This window comes from Setaria italica, chromosome VII, assembly GCF_000263155.2.
Source record: "Setaria italica strain Yugu1 chromosome VII, Setaria_italica_v2.0, whole genome shotgun sequence".
Taxonomy (NCBI): domain Eukaryota; kingdom Viridiplantae; phylum Streptophyta; class Magnoliopsida; order Poales; family Poaceae; genus Setaria; species Setaria italica.
Genome location: NC_028456.1, coordinates 2437354 through 2452658, shown reverse-complemented (window position 1 = coordinate 2452658; position 15305 = coordinate 2437354). Strand labels below are relative to the sequence as shown.

Sequence of the window (15305 nt, the reverse complement as noted above, 5' to 3'; positions counted from 1 at the left end):
ACCTTCATCTTCACCACCCAAGGATGCTTAAAGTCCTCCTAGATAATAACTAGTGGATGGCTTGTTGTATTGTATCATGTTGTTTGGATCTTTAATTTAAATATGTGTATTTGTATCTATATCTAAACTTTCAGCATTATTTGCACTACAACGTTTGACATGCTTTCAATCGTGAATCCATTTTCAAGTGTAATCAATTGTCACGCTAATCCATTTTCAAGTGTAATCAATTCTCACGCGTAATCTATTTTCAAGTGTAATAAATTTTCACACATAATCCATTATCAAGTGTAATCCATTTTCATGCGTAATACGATGCAGATGGACCGGCAATGGATGTATAATGCAGACAGGCAGAGCAAGGTGTTTATTGATGGCTTGCATTATTTTGTCGAAGTGGCCAAAGCGAACAAGCCAGAGAATGGGTTTGTATGTTGTCCATGCTTCCAATGCAATAACAAGGACTATTCAAAGGATTCCTGGGGGACTATTCACAGCCACTTGTTTAGATACAGTTTCATGCCTAACTATTTTGTTTGGACCAAGCACGGTGAACGAGGGTTTGTAATGGAAGACGGCGAGGAAGAGGAGGAAGATGACAACATTCCGGACTAGGTTGCAGGCCAAGCTTTTGCAGATACTACAATGGGCGAGGCTGATGAAGATGAGTTTGCAGAAAATGGCCCTACTGATGACCTTGGTCAAGTGCTACGAGATGCACACAGAGATTGCAAAATTGAGAAGGAAGCAGCAAAGTTGCAGCGCATGATAGATGATCACCAAAAATTATTGTACCAGATTGCCAGCAGAGCCATAAAAAACTCGGTACGACACTAGAATTTGTGCAATGGAAGGCAAAAAATGGTGTGTCCGATAAGGCATTTCAGGGGATATTGAACATTGTCAAGAAGATTCTTCCCGAGAATAATGAATTACAGTCCACAACATATGAAGCTAAACAGATTATTTGCCCTCTCGAATTGGACGTTCAGAAGATGCACGCATGCCGTAATGACTGTATCCTCTACCATGATGATGAATACGAGAAAATGGATGCTTGTGCCGTCTGCGAAGCGTTGCGGTATTAGATCAGGCGAGATGATCCTGATGATGTCGAGGGGCAGTCTCCCAAGAAGAGAGTTCCCGCGAAAGTGATGTGGTATCACTACTGGAAAAACCCCTGTAGATATGCTATAGTAGTAACGCACGATAAAAGCGTCTCTACATCAGCATGTAAAGATGCTTTTTGACACAATTTCGAAAATGTGTCAGATTGTTACGATATTAGACACGCTTACAGTGTTATTAGTCATATAAAGATATTTTTTAACATTCTATTGAAGTTGTCTCAAAATGACACGGAGTTAGACACGCTTTAAAGCATCATTATCCCTTAAACACGTTGTAAAGCGTATCAAACAATTATCTATAGCCAGATAAAGATGTTTTCTGACTTGATTAGAAAAATGTATCGAATTTATGCAAAGTTTGACATGCTTTAAAGCATCATTATCCCCTAGACACGTTGTAAAGTGTATCAAATAATTGTCTATAGCCAGGTAAAGATGCTTTCTGACTTGATTAGAAAAACGTATTGAATTGATACAAAGTTTCACACGCTTTAAAGCGTCATTATCCCCTAGACATGTCGTAAAGCGTATCAAATAACCATCAATAGGCACGTAAAGATGAATTTTGATATTTGATACAAAGTTTGACATGCTTTCAATCGTGAATAGCATGTAGACATGTCGTAAAGAAAAATTAAAATTATCTGTGTATAACAAAATTAAAAAAAAAAGAAAAAAAATGGTAGCTTTCAAGAATCGAACTACGACTAGCAATATTAGAGTCCTGCAGCCATACCATTGAGCTAGCAACGTGTGTTTGTCAAGTCTCTAAATAAAATTACATTTGACTATACAAAACCCGCTCAGGCACCCACAGGCCAAATCGGCAATCTAATCCTGGCCAAGTCTCTCAACAAATCGATACGCCACGTTACCCGATCACGCCACATCACCGGCCCCCGGCCGCGCGCCATGTCACCCGGCCACCAGCACCCGACCGCGCGCCGCCGGCAGTGCGCGTCACCCAGCCACCAGCCGCCACATCACCCGGGACCGCCACAGCACAGCTGCCAGGTTCGAAACCGCTCTTGGGCTGCCACCCGCTCTTAGGCCTGCTGTTGTGATGCTGCTCGGCCTGCTGCTCAGCTTGGACCTTGGGCCGCCACTCGCTCTTGGGCCTGCTGCTCGGCCTGCTGCTCAGCTTGGGCCCCTGGTGCTCTTGGGCCTGCTGGCACCCGGCCGCGCGCCGCCGACAGTGCGTGTCACCTAGCCACCAGCCGCCACATCACCCGGGACCGCCACAGCCCAGCTGCCAGGTTCGAAACCACTCTTGGGCTGCCACCCGCTCTTAGGCCTGCTGTTGTGATGTTGCTCGGCCTGCTGCTCAGCTTGGGCCTTGGGCTGCCACCCGCTCTTGGGCCTGTTGCTCGACCTACTGCTCAGCTTGGGCCCCTGGTGCTCTTGGGCCTGCTGCTGTGCTGCATGAGATAAAATGGCAAAAAAGGAGCGCAGCAACCAGGATTCAAACCTGAGACCAACGGTTGAATTACCACTTGCTTTACCAATGGACTACTAGCTCAGTTGTGTATTGTCATAGCACGACCTTTATAAATAGAGAAATATAGCTGAGCTAAACTCGATCACTCTGCCCACAGCCATCTACAGAACTCTATATATGTTGATGGATGTATCTGATCGTCTATTTTGCCCGCCGCCCATAGAAGCTGCCTGCGCCGCCACCCCTCGAAGCTGCCGACGCCGCCCCTCGAAGCCGTCAGCTTCACCTCCCCTAGAAGCCTCCTACGCCGCCGCCCCTGGAAGCCACCAGTGCAAAATTTAGGTCTTTTTTTCACTGATATGGCTTGAGAAGCATGTATATGAATTTCATATTACTACAAATTAAAGCATTTGATATGTTTTATTTAAATTTAACAGCTCCTTACATAGGGTGATGGATCGAAGTTGGATGAAAAAATCAAGACGGGAGATCGCATATGAAGATGGTGTTGAAGAATTTTTGGCTTTTGCTTACCGGGACCTTCCACATGATAGCGAGATATTGTGTCTATGTAAAAAGTGCAAGAATAGAATAACCCAAAGTCGTGATGAAGTTAGGACACATCTGAGGTGTGACGGTATTCTTCAAGGTTATACTACTTGGGTTCATCATAGCGAGAATTATGACAGACCATCAATTGCATTTGTTGATGAGCCAAATATCACAATGTTGCCTGCTTCGGGTATAGTACAAGGTCGTCGGGATGGAGAATCGGATAGCATGCAAGAACTGCTACATGTTGCATTTGGTAGGGCTGCAGGTTTGCCTCAAGGTGAAGCAGATGATTTTCAGTTAGGATTTGCAGATATGGAACATAATGTCCCAGAGGATCTTGTGAATCCAGCTCAAGGTGGTGATTTGGGGAGGGATCAGAATATATATGGAAGGTTCTTGAAGGATGCACACGTAAGGTTATACCCTGGTTGTAAATACTCAAGACTGTCATTTTTGGTGCACTTATATCACTTGAAGTGCTTAAATGGTTGGTCACAAGAATCGTTTGGAGCAGTATTGGGACTGCTATCTTCTACGCTACCTCCTGAAGCAAATCTACCTAAGACGTATTATGAAGCGAAGAAGATCATTGGTGGATTAGGTCTTGATTATGTGAAAATCCATGCTTGCCCCAAATATTGCATGCTATTTCGAGGTGAGCATGCTAAAAAGGATGTTTGCCATGTGTGTGAGAGCTCTCGTTGGTAAGATTTTAAGGAGAATGGATCATCAGCTAAACCTAAGGGGAAAAGGAAACCAGCAAAAGTGTTGCGATATTTTCCATTGATACCTAGGATCCAAAGGTTATTTTCAACTACCAAAACTTCAAATGATATGCGATGGCATGAGGAGGGCCGTACGAAAGATGGAAAACTATGACATCCAGCAGATAGTGAAGCTTGGAAAGACTTTGATGCTAGGCATCATGAATTTGCAGAAGATGCTCGTAATGTATGCCTTGGTCTTGCAAGTGATGGATTTAACCTCTTTGGGAATCAGAATTTAAAGCACAGTACATGGACTGTAATGCTCGTTCCTCACAACCTACCACCTTGGATCTGCATGAAGCAAACATCTTTTATGTTGTCAATGATCATCCCTGGACCAGATTCTCCAGGTAATGATGTGGACGTATATTTGCAGCCCCTGATCGATGAGCTTTTACTATTGTGGGATGGAGTTGAAACATTTGATGCCTCTTCGAAAAAGGAATTCCCTCTCCGAGCTGCACTATTGTGGAGTATAAATGATTTTCCAGCATTAGCTTACCTATATGGATGGAGCACAGGTGGTATAAATCAGTTCGCCTGAAGATGATACCGAAGGCAAAGGATGTAGTTTGATGGCTCGATAGAGACTGAACTTGTACCTAAAACAATGAGTGCCACTACTGTTCTTAAAATGTTAGAAGGGAAAGAGTTTGTGCTAGGGAAAAAGGTGTGCACAACAAATAAGGACAACTAGAAAGGCAAGAATAAGGAAGTGGCTGCTGAAAGTGCTACAAAACGCAAGCGTAAAACAAAAGGACAAAATAAGGAGTCAGATGGGAGTGGTGCTAAGGAGAAGAATCCTAGAGATTGGTTGAAAAAGAGGTCAATTTTCTTCAAGCTACCATATTGGGAACACAATAGATTAAGACACAATCTAGACGTAATGCACTTAGAGAAAAATGTGAGTGACAACTTTATCTCGACTTTGTTGGCTATTTGTCATAAAACAAAGGATGACCTTAATGCATGACTAGATTTAGTTGAACTTGGGATTCGAGAGGATCTTCATCCTGTTGTAGATAATAAAGAAAAGCAGTCACTTCCTGATGCACCTTTTACCATGTCTAGAGAGAAAAAGGAAATCCTTTGCTCAGTAATTAAAAACCTTAGGACTCCTGATGGATATGCATCAAACATATCTAGGTGTGTGAACATGAAAGACTTTACATTGAGTGGACTAAAGAGTAATGACAATCATGTGTTACTACATGACATTCTTCCAGTGGCGCTCCGATCGTTACCCTAGCAAAGTGTTGGAGGTATGCCCTAGAGGCAATCATAGAGATGATGATATTCCATTTGTATCCATGATTTGTATGTTGTGTTCATTGAATATCCATTGAAGGCTACTTGAATTGATTTGCAATTATGTGAATTGTTTGTGAAACTCTTTACTTGTATGGTTATTCTAAAGTTGTCCCTAGTCGGAGTTCATGTGAGGACACACATGAATATTAGACTAGCACATGTATTAGTTGATGACTATGTTTCACAAGTCATAGACATGGAGATGTTGAACTAATAATGTGGACACATGTGGAGACATGTGTTAGGACTGACCCAACACGAGAAGTAGTTCTCTCTTTAAACAACATATACGCTTTGTCCTTAGACCTGAGATTGTCGCATGTATTCTAGATGTGGATCGACCTACTTAGGGGCTATCAAACGCTACGCCGTAACAGGGTAGTTATAAAGGTAGCTTTCGGGTTTGTCAAGAAGCATGCTATGAGACATGGTCAATCAAGATGGGATTTGCCCCTCTCTGATTGAGAGTGATATCTCTGGGCCCCTCGAGTGATCGGATCCGAAAATGCATGGCCATGCTACGTACGGTTAAGAGTTAACCTACAAAGGGATTCCGAATCACAAGATCGAGAAAGAGCGGTCGGCTTGAAGCTAGACCAAATATCGTGAGGCAAAGGGAATAGCATGTATATTATGTTGTGATGGTTCGTCTGATATGATCATCGTGTGCGTATAGGAGTTGGCACGTCTTGCTAGAGGCCGCTACCGACTATTGGGCCGAGTAGGAGTACTCGGGCCATGTCTATACGTATCCGAACCCATAGGGTCACATACTTAAGGGGCTGGAAGCCCAATTCGGATCTGATCCGAGTTGGATTAGGTTTAGAAGTACTAATGGGCCTCGGATCCAGAGGCTCGTCAGGAACCTCTATAAATAGAGGGGTGGGGGCGCCCTAGGGTTTACACCTTTTTGGCGAAACACACCTGCCGCGCCTCCCACGCCCTCGCCTGTTGCAACTCGCGGATCTAGCAGTCCGGCTTGCGACGCTTCTTCCCTGCACGTGTGGATACCTTGGAGGTGTTGCGCCTGCAGCACTTGGACGAGCCGCCGACGAGCCGCCAACGAGCCACGACGAGCCGACGACGAGCCGCGACACCGGAGGCGATCTTGCTGCACGTGGACGAGCTGCTGAGGAGCTGCTGGACGTGATCGACTACGTACGACTACATGATCGTCTTCACTGCATCGACGCATATCTACATCTTTCGCACCAGTAGTGCGTCGAGTGGTAATCCCGTGATCCTTATACGGCAGTTCTTCCTAGTTATACGTGGTAGAATTTTTTTGAATTGCGCTAGTGTAGCCTACCTCGTATCCCAACAGTGGTATCAGAGCCGTAGCTGCTTAGTTTTGGATTCGGGATGTGTGCATATGGAGATATGCGAGTTTTCCATTTGGTCTATGTCCTGTTTTCGTGCCCTTGCTGCAATGGTAGTGTAACGACATACTCCTATCGGTCGGTTTCCGCCATCGGAGTTAAGTGATACACGTAAATCCAGTTGCAGTGAGCGAAGATCAATATGATTGGTCGAATCGAAATCCAGGGTCATACGCCAGGCGCATTAGATGTGCAATGGTAGATGAGATCTACTGCCGGGGTCGGGATTTTTGCTGTATGCGTATGCTTCGGTAAATCAGCCGTAACTTTTCGGTACGATCTCGGATCGGGGCGAATTTTATATGAAAATTGATCTACGGAAAAAGTTACACATCAAATTCAACGGCTTTGCCGTTTTCGGCGAAATTAGATTTCCCAAATTCGGCTTGGAAGATGGAGTTTCGGGCCTCCGAAGTTTGGAACGTTAGGACGCCTAACTCTGTTTTGCAGGATGTATGTATGTATCTTGTGATCAGTATGGCCCCCTTGTGTATGTGATGCATGTGTGTAACTCATTCGTGACCTGCGTGTCGCGCGTACGGCAACACGGCAGGAGCCATATGTGTTGTCACTTTATTGTATTTAATGGTCTGCATACCAATCTGTGATGATCCAAGCAACTATGTAATCTTCATTACTAGATTCTTTACTAGCTATTAGGCGTAATAGCATGCTCTAGTTCTTGGAGGACTCATCACCAGGAGGATGGCGCACATGGAACATGGAGATGGAGATCACCATGGTGAACAGGCTCTATGGAGATGGAGATCACCATAAGAAAACGGGCCATACTGTGTCACAGCTGTGTGAATGCTATTCTGTTTATGTTTTACTTTCTGCATGCTGTGATGTTAGAAGTAGAACGATCCCTCACAAAGTTTAAGTTAGTATGCCCTCCCAACTAAAACTTGCACCGTCCCATGTCTTGTACAATTAGTGGTGGGTCTATGAAATTAGGGTGCCACTAGTTTTCCTTGACTAGACGGGTTTGTGTCGGACACTTACACGCATAAGGGTTTGTTTGCTTAACAAGGTTATCTTAACGGTTAAGGACCTTGGGGCATAAAGGTTGGGCGCCGAGACATAGAGATGTCACCCAACAACAGGAGTCATATGTGATATGATTAGCAAAAGTTGCTTACCGATCTACCTCGTTTGCTAGCGGTGATGCTAAAGCTCACTAGTAGACTTGTTAGTTGTGGATCCTGAATCACTAAGTTTCAATAGAGGGATATTGATTTTAGTGGGAGTAGATTCTGTTAAAATAGTTTAATGTAATTTGCTCTATCATGGATACGTTTGTCTTAGTGTATTTTGCATTACTTTTGTTGTAGATTAAATGGCACCTAGCAACACCACCACATCGTTTGCTTTGCGTTCGGTCCTTGAGAAGGACAAGTTGAATGGAACAAACTACTCGGATTGGATCCGTAGCCTGAGAATTGTTCTCAGGGCCAATAAAAAGGAAGATGTTCTAGACACCCCACTACCACCAGTACCTGCTGATGATGCATCTGCTGCCGTTAAGGCTGCTTACAAGAAGGCATTTGATGCTAATCTTGAGGTAAGCTGCCTTATGCTTGCTTGCATGGAACCCGAGCTGCAGATGCAGTTCGAAACAAATCATGAGGCACACGATATGATCGTGGCGCTCAAGGACATGTTCCAGACACAGGCTAGGACCGAAAGGTTCAATGTGTCCAAAGCCTTTCTGGAGTGCAAGTTAGCAGAAGGCGCAACAGTAGGACCACATGTAATCAAGATGGTTGGTTACACTCAGCGATTGGAGAAGCTGGGCTTCCCAATGGGCAAAGAGTTGGCCACTGACTTCATTCTTTCATCTGTTCCGCCTAGCTATGGGAACTTCATCTCGAACTACCATATGCATGGGACGGAGAAAGGTTTGAATGAACTGTGTGGTATGCTCAAGACAGCAGAGGTAGACATCAAGAAAAGCGCTAGTACTAGCCATGTGATGGCTATACAGAACAAGCCTAGCTTTAAGAAGAAGGGCAATTCTTGGAAGAAGAAGGGCAAGGCTGGAACGTCCAAGCCAAACCCAGCGCCCAAGGTTAAAGCTGGAACTGGACCTGCTCCAGACAAAGAGTGCTTTTACTGTCATGAACTTGGTCACTGGAAGAGAAACTGCAAGCAGTACCTAGCTTCGTTGAAGAATGGCGGAAGTAAGAGTACTTCTACCTCAGGTACGCTTGTTGTTAATGTTATAGACAACATATTTCTCGCTGATACAATTATTAATTCTTGGGTATTTGATACCGGATCGGTTGCTCATATTTGCAATTCGATGGAGGGAATGATAAGAAGTAGAAGCGTGGAAAGAGGAGAAGTTGATTTCCGCGTGGGCAATAATGCAAGAGTTGCTGCGTTGACCATCGGGACGATGCAACTCCACCTCCCGTCAGGATTTATTATGGAGTTGAATAATTGTTATTTTGTTCCTAGTTTAAGTCGAAACATTTTGTCTCCTTCATGCTTGATGAAGGATGGTTATTCATTTGCGAGTGAAAACAATGGTTGTGTGATCTCTAAGAATAATATGTTTATGGCTTTTGCACCCATTGTGAATGGATTATTTGTTTTAAATCTTGATGGTTCACCTGTCTGTAATGTAAGTGCTAAAAGGCCTCGGCCTAATGATTTGAGTCCTACCTACTTGTGGCATTGTCGTTTGGGTCATATAAGTGAAAAGCGCATGAAGAAGCTCCATTCTGATGGACTTCTAACTTCGTTTGATTTTGAATCATACGAGACATGTGAGGCTTGCTTGCTAGGCAAGATGACCAAGACGCCTTTCACAGGATTTCCTGAGAGAGCAGTAGACTTGTTGGAACTCGTACATAGTGATGTATGCGGACCAATGAGCACGACGGCTAGAGGAGGATTCCAATACTTCATAACTTTCACTGATGATTTTAGTAGATATGGCTATGTCTACTTGATAAGGCACAAGTCTGAAACCTTTGAAAAGTTCAAGGAATTTCAGAATGAAGTTGAAAATCAGCGTGGCAAGAAAATTAAGGCCTTACAATCTGATCGTGGAGGCGAGTATTTGAGCCACGAGTTTAGCAATCATCTAAAGAGTTGCGGAATTTTTCCACAACTTACGCCGCCTGGAACACCTCAGAGAAACGGTGTGTCCGAGCGACGTAATCGAACTTTGTTAGACATGGTTCGATCAATGATGAGCCAGTCGGACCTACCGTTGTCATTTTGGGGATACGCTCTAGAAACAGCAGCTTTCACACTTAATAGGGTACCATCTAAATCCGTAGTTAAGACACCATATGAGATGTGGACTGGAAAGGTTCCTAGTCTGTCTTTTCTAAAGATTTGGGGATGTGAAGTGTTTGTCAAGCGACTTCAGTCGGACAAGATCACACCCAAGTCGGATAAGTGCATTTTCGTGGGATATCCAAAGGAAACTTTGGGATATTATTTCTACAACCGATCAGAAGGCAAAGTGTTTGTCGCTCGGAACGGGGTTTTCCTAGAGAAAGAGTTTCTCAAAGGAGAAAAGAGTGGAAAGACAGTGCATCTTGAAGAAGTTCAAGATGAGCCGATCGGGCAAGAATCAATGAGTGATGCTAATGTAGCAGAACAAGTTGAGATACCCATGGCAAGAGAAGCACCGCCACAACCACGAAGGTCAGCAAGGCTCCGCGAAATGCGGGAAATATTATTGTTGGACAATGATGAGCCTGCGACATATGCAGAAGCAATGATGGACCCAGACTCCGAAAAATGCCAGAGTGCCATGCAATCCAAAATAGAGTGGTGTTAAAGCCATAGAGTGCAAGTGGATCTATAAGAAGAAAAAGGACATGGATGGAAATGTTCACATCTATAAAGCACGACTTGTCGCAAAAGGTTTTCGACAAGTTCAAGGAGTTGACTACGACGAGACCTTCTCGCCCGTAGTGATGCTTAAGTCCATTCAGATTATTCTAGCTATAGCTGCATATTTCGATTATGAGATATGGCAGATGGATGTCAAGACAGCTTTTCTGAATGGAAACCTTGCTGAGGACGTGTATATGATACAGCCCGAGGGTTTTGTCAATCCGAAAAATGCTGGAAAGGTATGCAAGCTTCAGAGATCCATTTATGGATTGAAGCAAGCATCTAGGAGTTGGAACATTCGTTTTGATGAAGTGGTCAAAGGGTTTGACTTCACCAAGAACGAAGAAGAGTCTTGTGTTTACAAGAAGGTTAGTGGGAGCTCTGTAGTATTTCTAATCTTATATGTGGATGACATATTACTGATTGGAAATAACATTCCTATGCTTGAGTCCGTAAAGACTTCACTGAAAAATAGTTTTTCGATGAAGGACTTAGGGGAAGCGGCATATATTCTGGGCATTAAGATCTATAGAGATAGATCGAGAAGGCTTATAGGTTTAAGCCAATATACTTACATTGACAAAGTGTTGAAGCGGTTCAGCATGGAAGAGACAAAGAAAGGGTTCTTGCCTATGTCACATGGCATACATCTCAGCAAGACTCAGTGTCCTTCGACTGCTGATGAGCGGGATCGCATGAGTAGAGTGCCATATGCCTCGGCTATTGGATCTATCATGTATGCAATGATAAGTACTCGCCCAGATGTTTCATATGCGCTAAGTATGACAAGCAGGCACCAATCTGATCCAGGTGAGAGTCACTGGACAGCGGTGAAAAACATTCTTAAGTACTTGAGAAGGACTAAAGATATGTTCCTCGTCTATGGAGGTGAGGAGGAGCTCATTGTAACAGGTTACACCGATGCTAGTTTCCAAACCGACAGAGATGATTCAAAGTCACAATCAGGATTTGTGTTCACACTGAATGGTGGTGCTGTTAGTTGGAAGAGTTCCAAGCAGGAGATGGTGGCCGATTCTACAACAGAAGCCGAGTACATCGCGGCTTCGGAAGCCGCGAAGTAAGGTGTTTGGATAAGGAATTTCCTCATTGAGCTTGGTGTGTTCCCGAATGCGTCCAGCCCATTGAATCTCTACTGTGATAATAATGGGGCAATTGCGCAAGCAAAGGAGCTAAGGACCACCAGAAGAACAAACACGTAATGCGGCGATTTCATCTCATTCGAGACTTCGTTAACCGGGGTGAGATCAAGATATGCAAAATACACACGGATCTGAACATTTCTGATCCGTTGACAAAACCACTCCCGCAGGCTAAGCATGATGCGCATGTAAGAGCTATGGGTATTAGGTACCTTCTAGATTGACTCTAGTGCAAGTGGGAGACTGTTGGAGGTATGCCCTAGAGGCAATCATAGAGATGATGATATTCCATTTGTATCCATGATTTGTATGTTGTGTTCATTGAATATCCATTGAAGGCTACTTGAATTGATTTGCAATTATGTGAATTGTATGTGAAACTCTTTACTTGTATGGTTATTCTAAAGTTGTCCCTAGTCGGAGTTCATGTGAGGACACACATGAATATTAGACTAGCACATGTATTAGTTGATGACTATGTTTCACAAGTCATAGACATGGAGATGTTGAACTAATAATGTGGACACATGTGGAGACATGTGTTAGGACTGACCCAACACGAGAAGTAGTTCTCTCTTTAAACAACATATACGCTTTGTCCTTAGACCTGAGATTGTCGCATGTATTCTAGATGTGGATCGACCTACTTAGGGGCTATCAAACGCTACGCCGTAACAGGGTAGTTATAAAGGTAGCTTTCGGGTTTGTCAAGAAGCATGCTATGAGACATGGTCAATCAAGATGGGATTTGCCCCTCTCTGATTGAGAGTGATATCTCTGGGCCCCTCGAGTGATCGGATCCGAAAATGCATGGCCATGCTACATACGGTTAAGAGTTAACCTACAAAGGGATTCCGAATCACAGGATCAAGAAAGAGCGGTCGGCTTGAAGCTAGACCAAATATCGTGAGGCAAAGGGAATAGCATGTATATTATGTTGTGATGGTTCGTCTGATATGATCATCGTGTGCGTATAGGAGTTGGCACGTCTTGCTAGAGGCCGCTACCGACTATTGGGCCAAGTAGGAGTACTCGGGCCATGTCTATACGTATCCGAACCCATAGGGTCACACACTTAAGGGGCTGGAAGCCCAATTCGGATCTGATCCGAGTTGGATTAGGTTTAGAAGTACTAATGGGCCTCGGATCCAGAGGCCCGTCAGGAACCTCTATAAATAGAGGGGTGGGGGCGCCCTAGGGTTTACACCTTTTTGGCGAAACACACCTGCCGCACCTCCCACGCCCTCGCCTGTTGCAACTCGCGGATCTAGCAGTACGGCTTGCGACGCTTCCTCCCTGCACGTGTGGATACCTTGGAGGTGTTGCACCTGCAGCACTTGGACGAGCTGCCGATGAGCCGCCGACGAGCCACTACGAGCCGACGACGAGCCGCGGCACCGGAGGCGATCTTGCTGCACGTGGACGAGCTGCTGAGGAGCTGCTGGACGTGATCGACTACGTACGACTACGTTGATCGACTACGTACGACTACGTGATCGTCTTCACTGCATCGACGCATATCTACATCTTCCGCACCAGTAGTGCGTCGAGTGGTAATCCCGTGATCCTTATACGACAGTTCTTCCTGGTTATACGTGGTAGAATTTTTTTGAATTGCGCTAGTGTAGCCTACCTCGTATCCCAATACAAAGATGTCATGAAGATAGTGGTTGAATTATCTAATTTCTTCAAGATGTTGTGCTCAAAGGTGATAGATGTGGATGAGTTGGTAAATCTTCAAGAGAGTATTGTGATGACACAATGTGATATGGAGAGAACTTTGCTGCCATCATTCTTTACTGTGAGCGTGCATTTGATGGTGCATTTGGTAGAAGAACTTAAATTTGGTGGCCCTATTCAATATCGGTGGATGTACCCCATGGAGAGGTATGCAACTACATTTAATTTGCACTGTCAATAATTGTTCAATAATTTTTACAACTTACATATGTCCATAATTGCATATAGATTTTTTGCTCGGCTAAAGGCACTTGTGAAGAATAAAGCTCACCCAGAAGGTTCAATTGCTGAAGGATATTGCATGGAGGAGTGCCTGGACTTTTGTTCGAGATTTTTAGAAGGAACTACACGTTTTACTAGGCCATCTAGAAATCCTGAACCTTCTGATGAAAAAAAAGCCATGTACTTGTTTGACAGTGCTGGTGAACCAATTGGAAAGTGTAATGGTGTCAACCTTGATAACCATCTTCTTGTTCAGACGCATCGATATGTCTTGCGACATTGCAATGAACTTGAGGACTTACGCAGGTTTGTTCATATAGTGCTCCCTGTTATGTTTATTTTTGTAGTAACTTGATGACATGACAATGATTCGATTGTTGTAGAGAATTCCTGGAAGAGGAGAAAAGCAAAATGGGTCCATCATCTAATTTGACACCTTGTTCCATTGAGAAGTTGACCGATGAACAGTTTCCTGATTGGTTGGAACAAAAGGTGTGCAAATCTTAAATTGATGCATTTTACCCATACCATTAATAGATGGAATGGATCTAATATAATTCCTTATACAAACAGGTTATCCTAGGGGATGGAACAAGCATCACGGTAAAGGTTAGAGCATTGTCTGCAAAACTTAGCAGATGTGGTGTGAGATGCAGTGGTTACAGTATTAATGGTTTTAGGTTCCACACTATGAGTCATGAGGCTGCACGCTTGACACAAAATAGTGTAATAGTGAACATCGTGCATGATGGTGTAAATTATTATGGTAGATTGTCAGATATAATTGAATTGTCATATGCAGAGTACAAGGTAGTGCTTTTCAAAGGTGAATGGTATGATGTTCATCATCAAGCTGGGTTACGACAAGATGAGTTTGGATTCACCCTTGTGATTTTTTCTTGAAAGATACACACAGGACAAAAATTAGAGCATGATCCTTTTGTTTTCTCTTCACAAGTGCAGCAAGTCTTTTATGTCCAAGATCCAAAAGCTGAAGCATGGCACACCATGGTGAGAGTTATCCCGCGTGATAATTTTGACATGGGTGCTCAATTATTTGTCTAAAGCTGAAGCTAATCTGTACTACATTCTTCCTTGTCAGTTTGTTTTGTACTAGAATATTCTGTATTATGATTGCAAATATCATCAGATATTAGATGTAGCTGACACCAGAAACTATTCCTGCCGGTGTTTGAACAATGGACGGTCCGCTGTTCATTTGGCGGACGGTCCGCTAAGGGCCTCTAGAAACTATGCCTGCCGGGTGTTTGAACTACGGACGGTCCGTGACTTGTACCGCGGACAATCCGCGACCCCATAACGGTTTTTCTCTAACATGCATTAAATGCAAATAGAGCCGTTGGACTTTGTACTGCGGACAGTCCGCGTCGGGCCTCCAGAAAATTTAGAGTTTACCATAGAGCCTTCCCTTCAACAAATTACTCAAGCAACATAGTTCAATCATTAGCATACATAAGATCCAATTGCTAATTATTACAACTTAAGTTCATGCAACACGTAAAGGTTCACAAGCCACACATAAGCATAACCACTTAGAGGTTCCACATGATGCAATAATGAAGTTCATGCAAATGCAAAAAAGGACAATAATCCCATGAGCTCCCCCTTTCTTCATGACATCAAGAGGTCTTGTCTTCTCCCCCTTTGGCATCAAGTACCAAAAAAATTGTTATTCTACCGGAGGAGGCGGAGGAGGATGGTACGGCTGGTGAGGGTAGAAG

The 15305-nt window shown here is 43.8% G+C and overlaps 1 pseudogene; it reads left to right on the top strand.

Annotated features, from left to right (window-relative positions):
- The first annotated feature begins 336 nt into the window (after positions 1-336).
- LOC111257820 overlaps positions 337-15305 on the top strand; it is a 28131-nt pseudogene continuing 13162 nt past the window's right edge.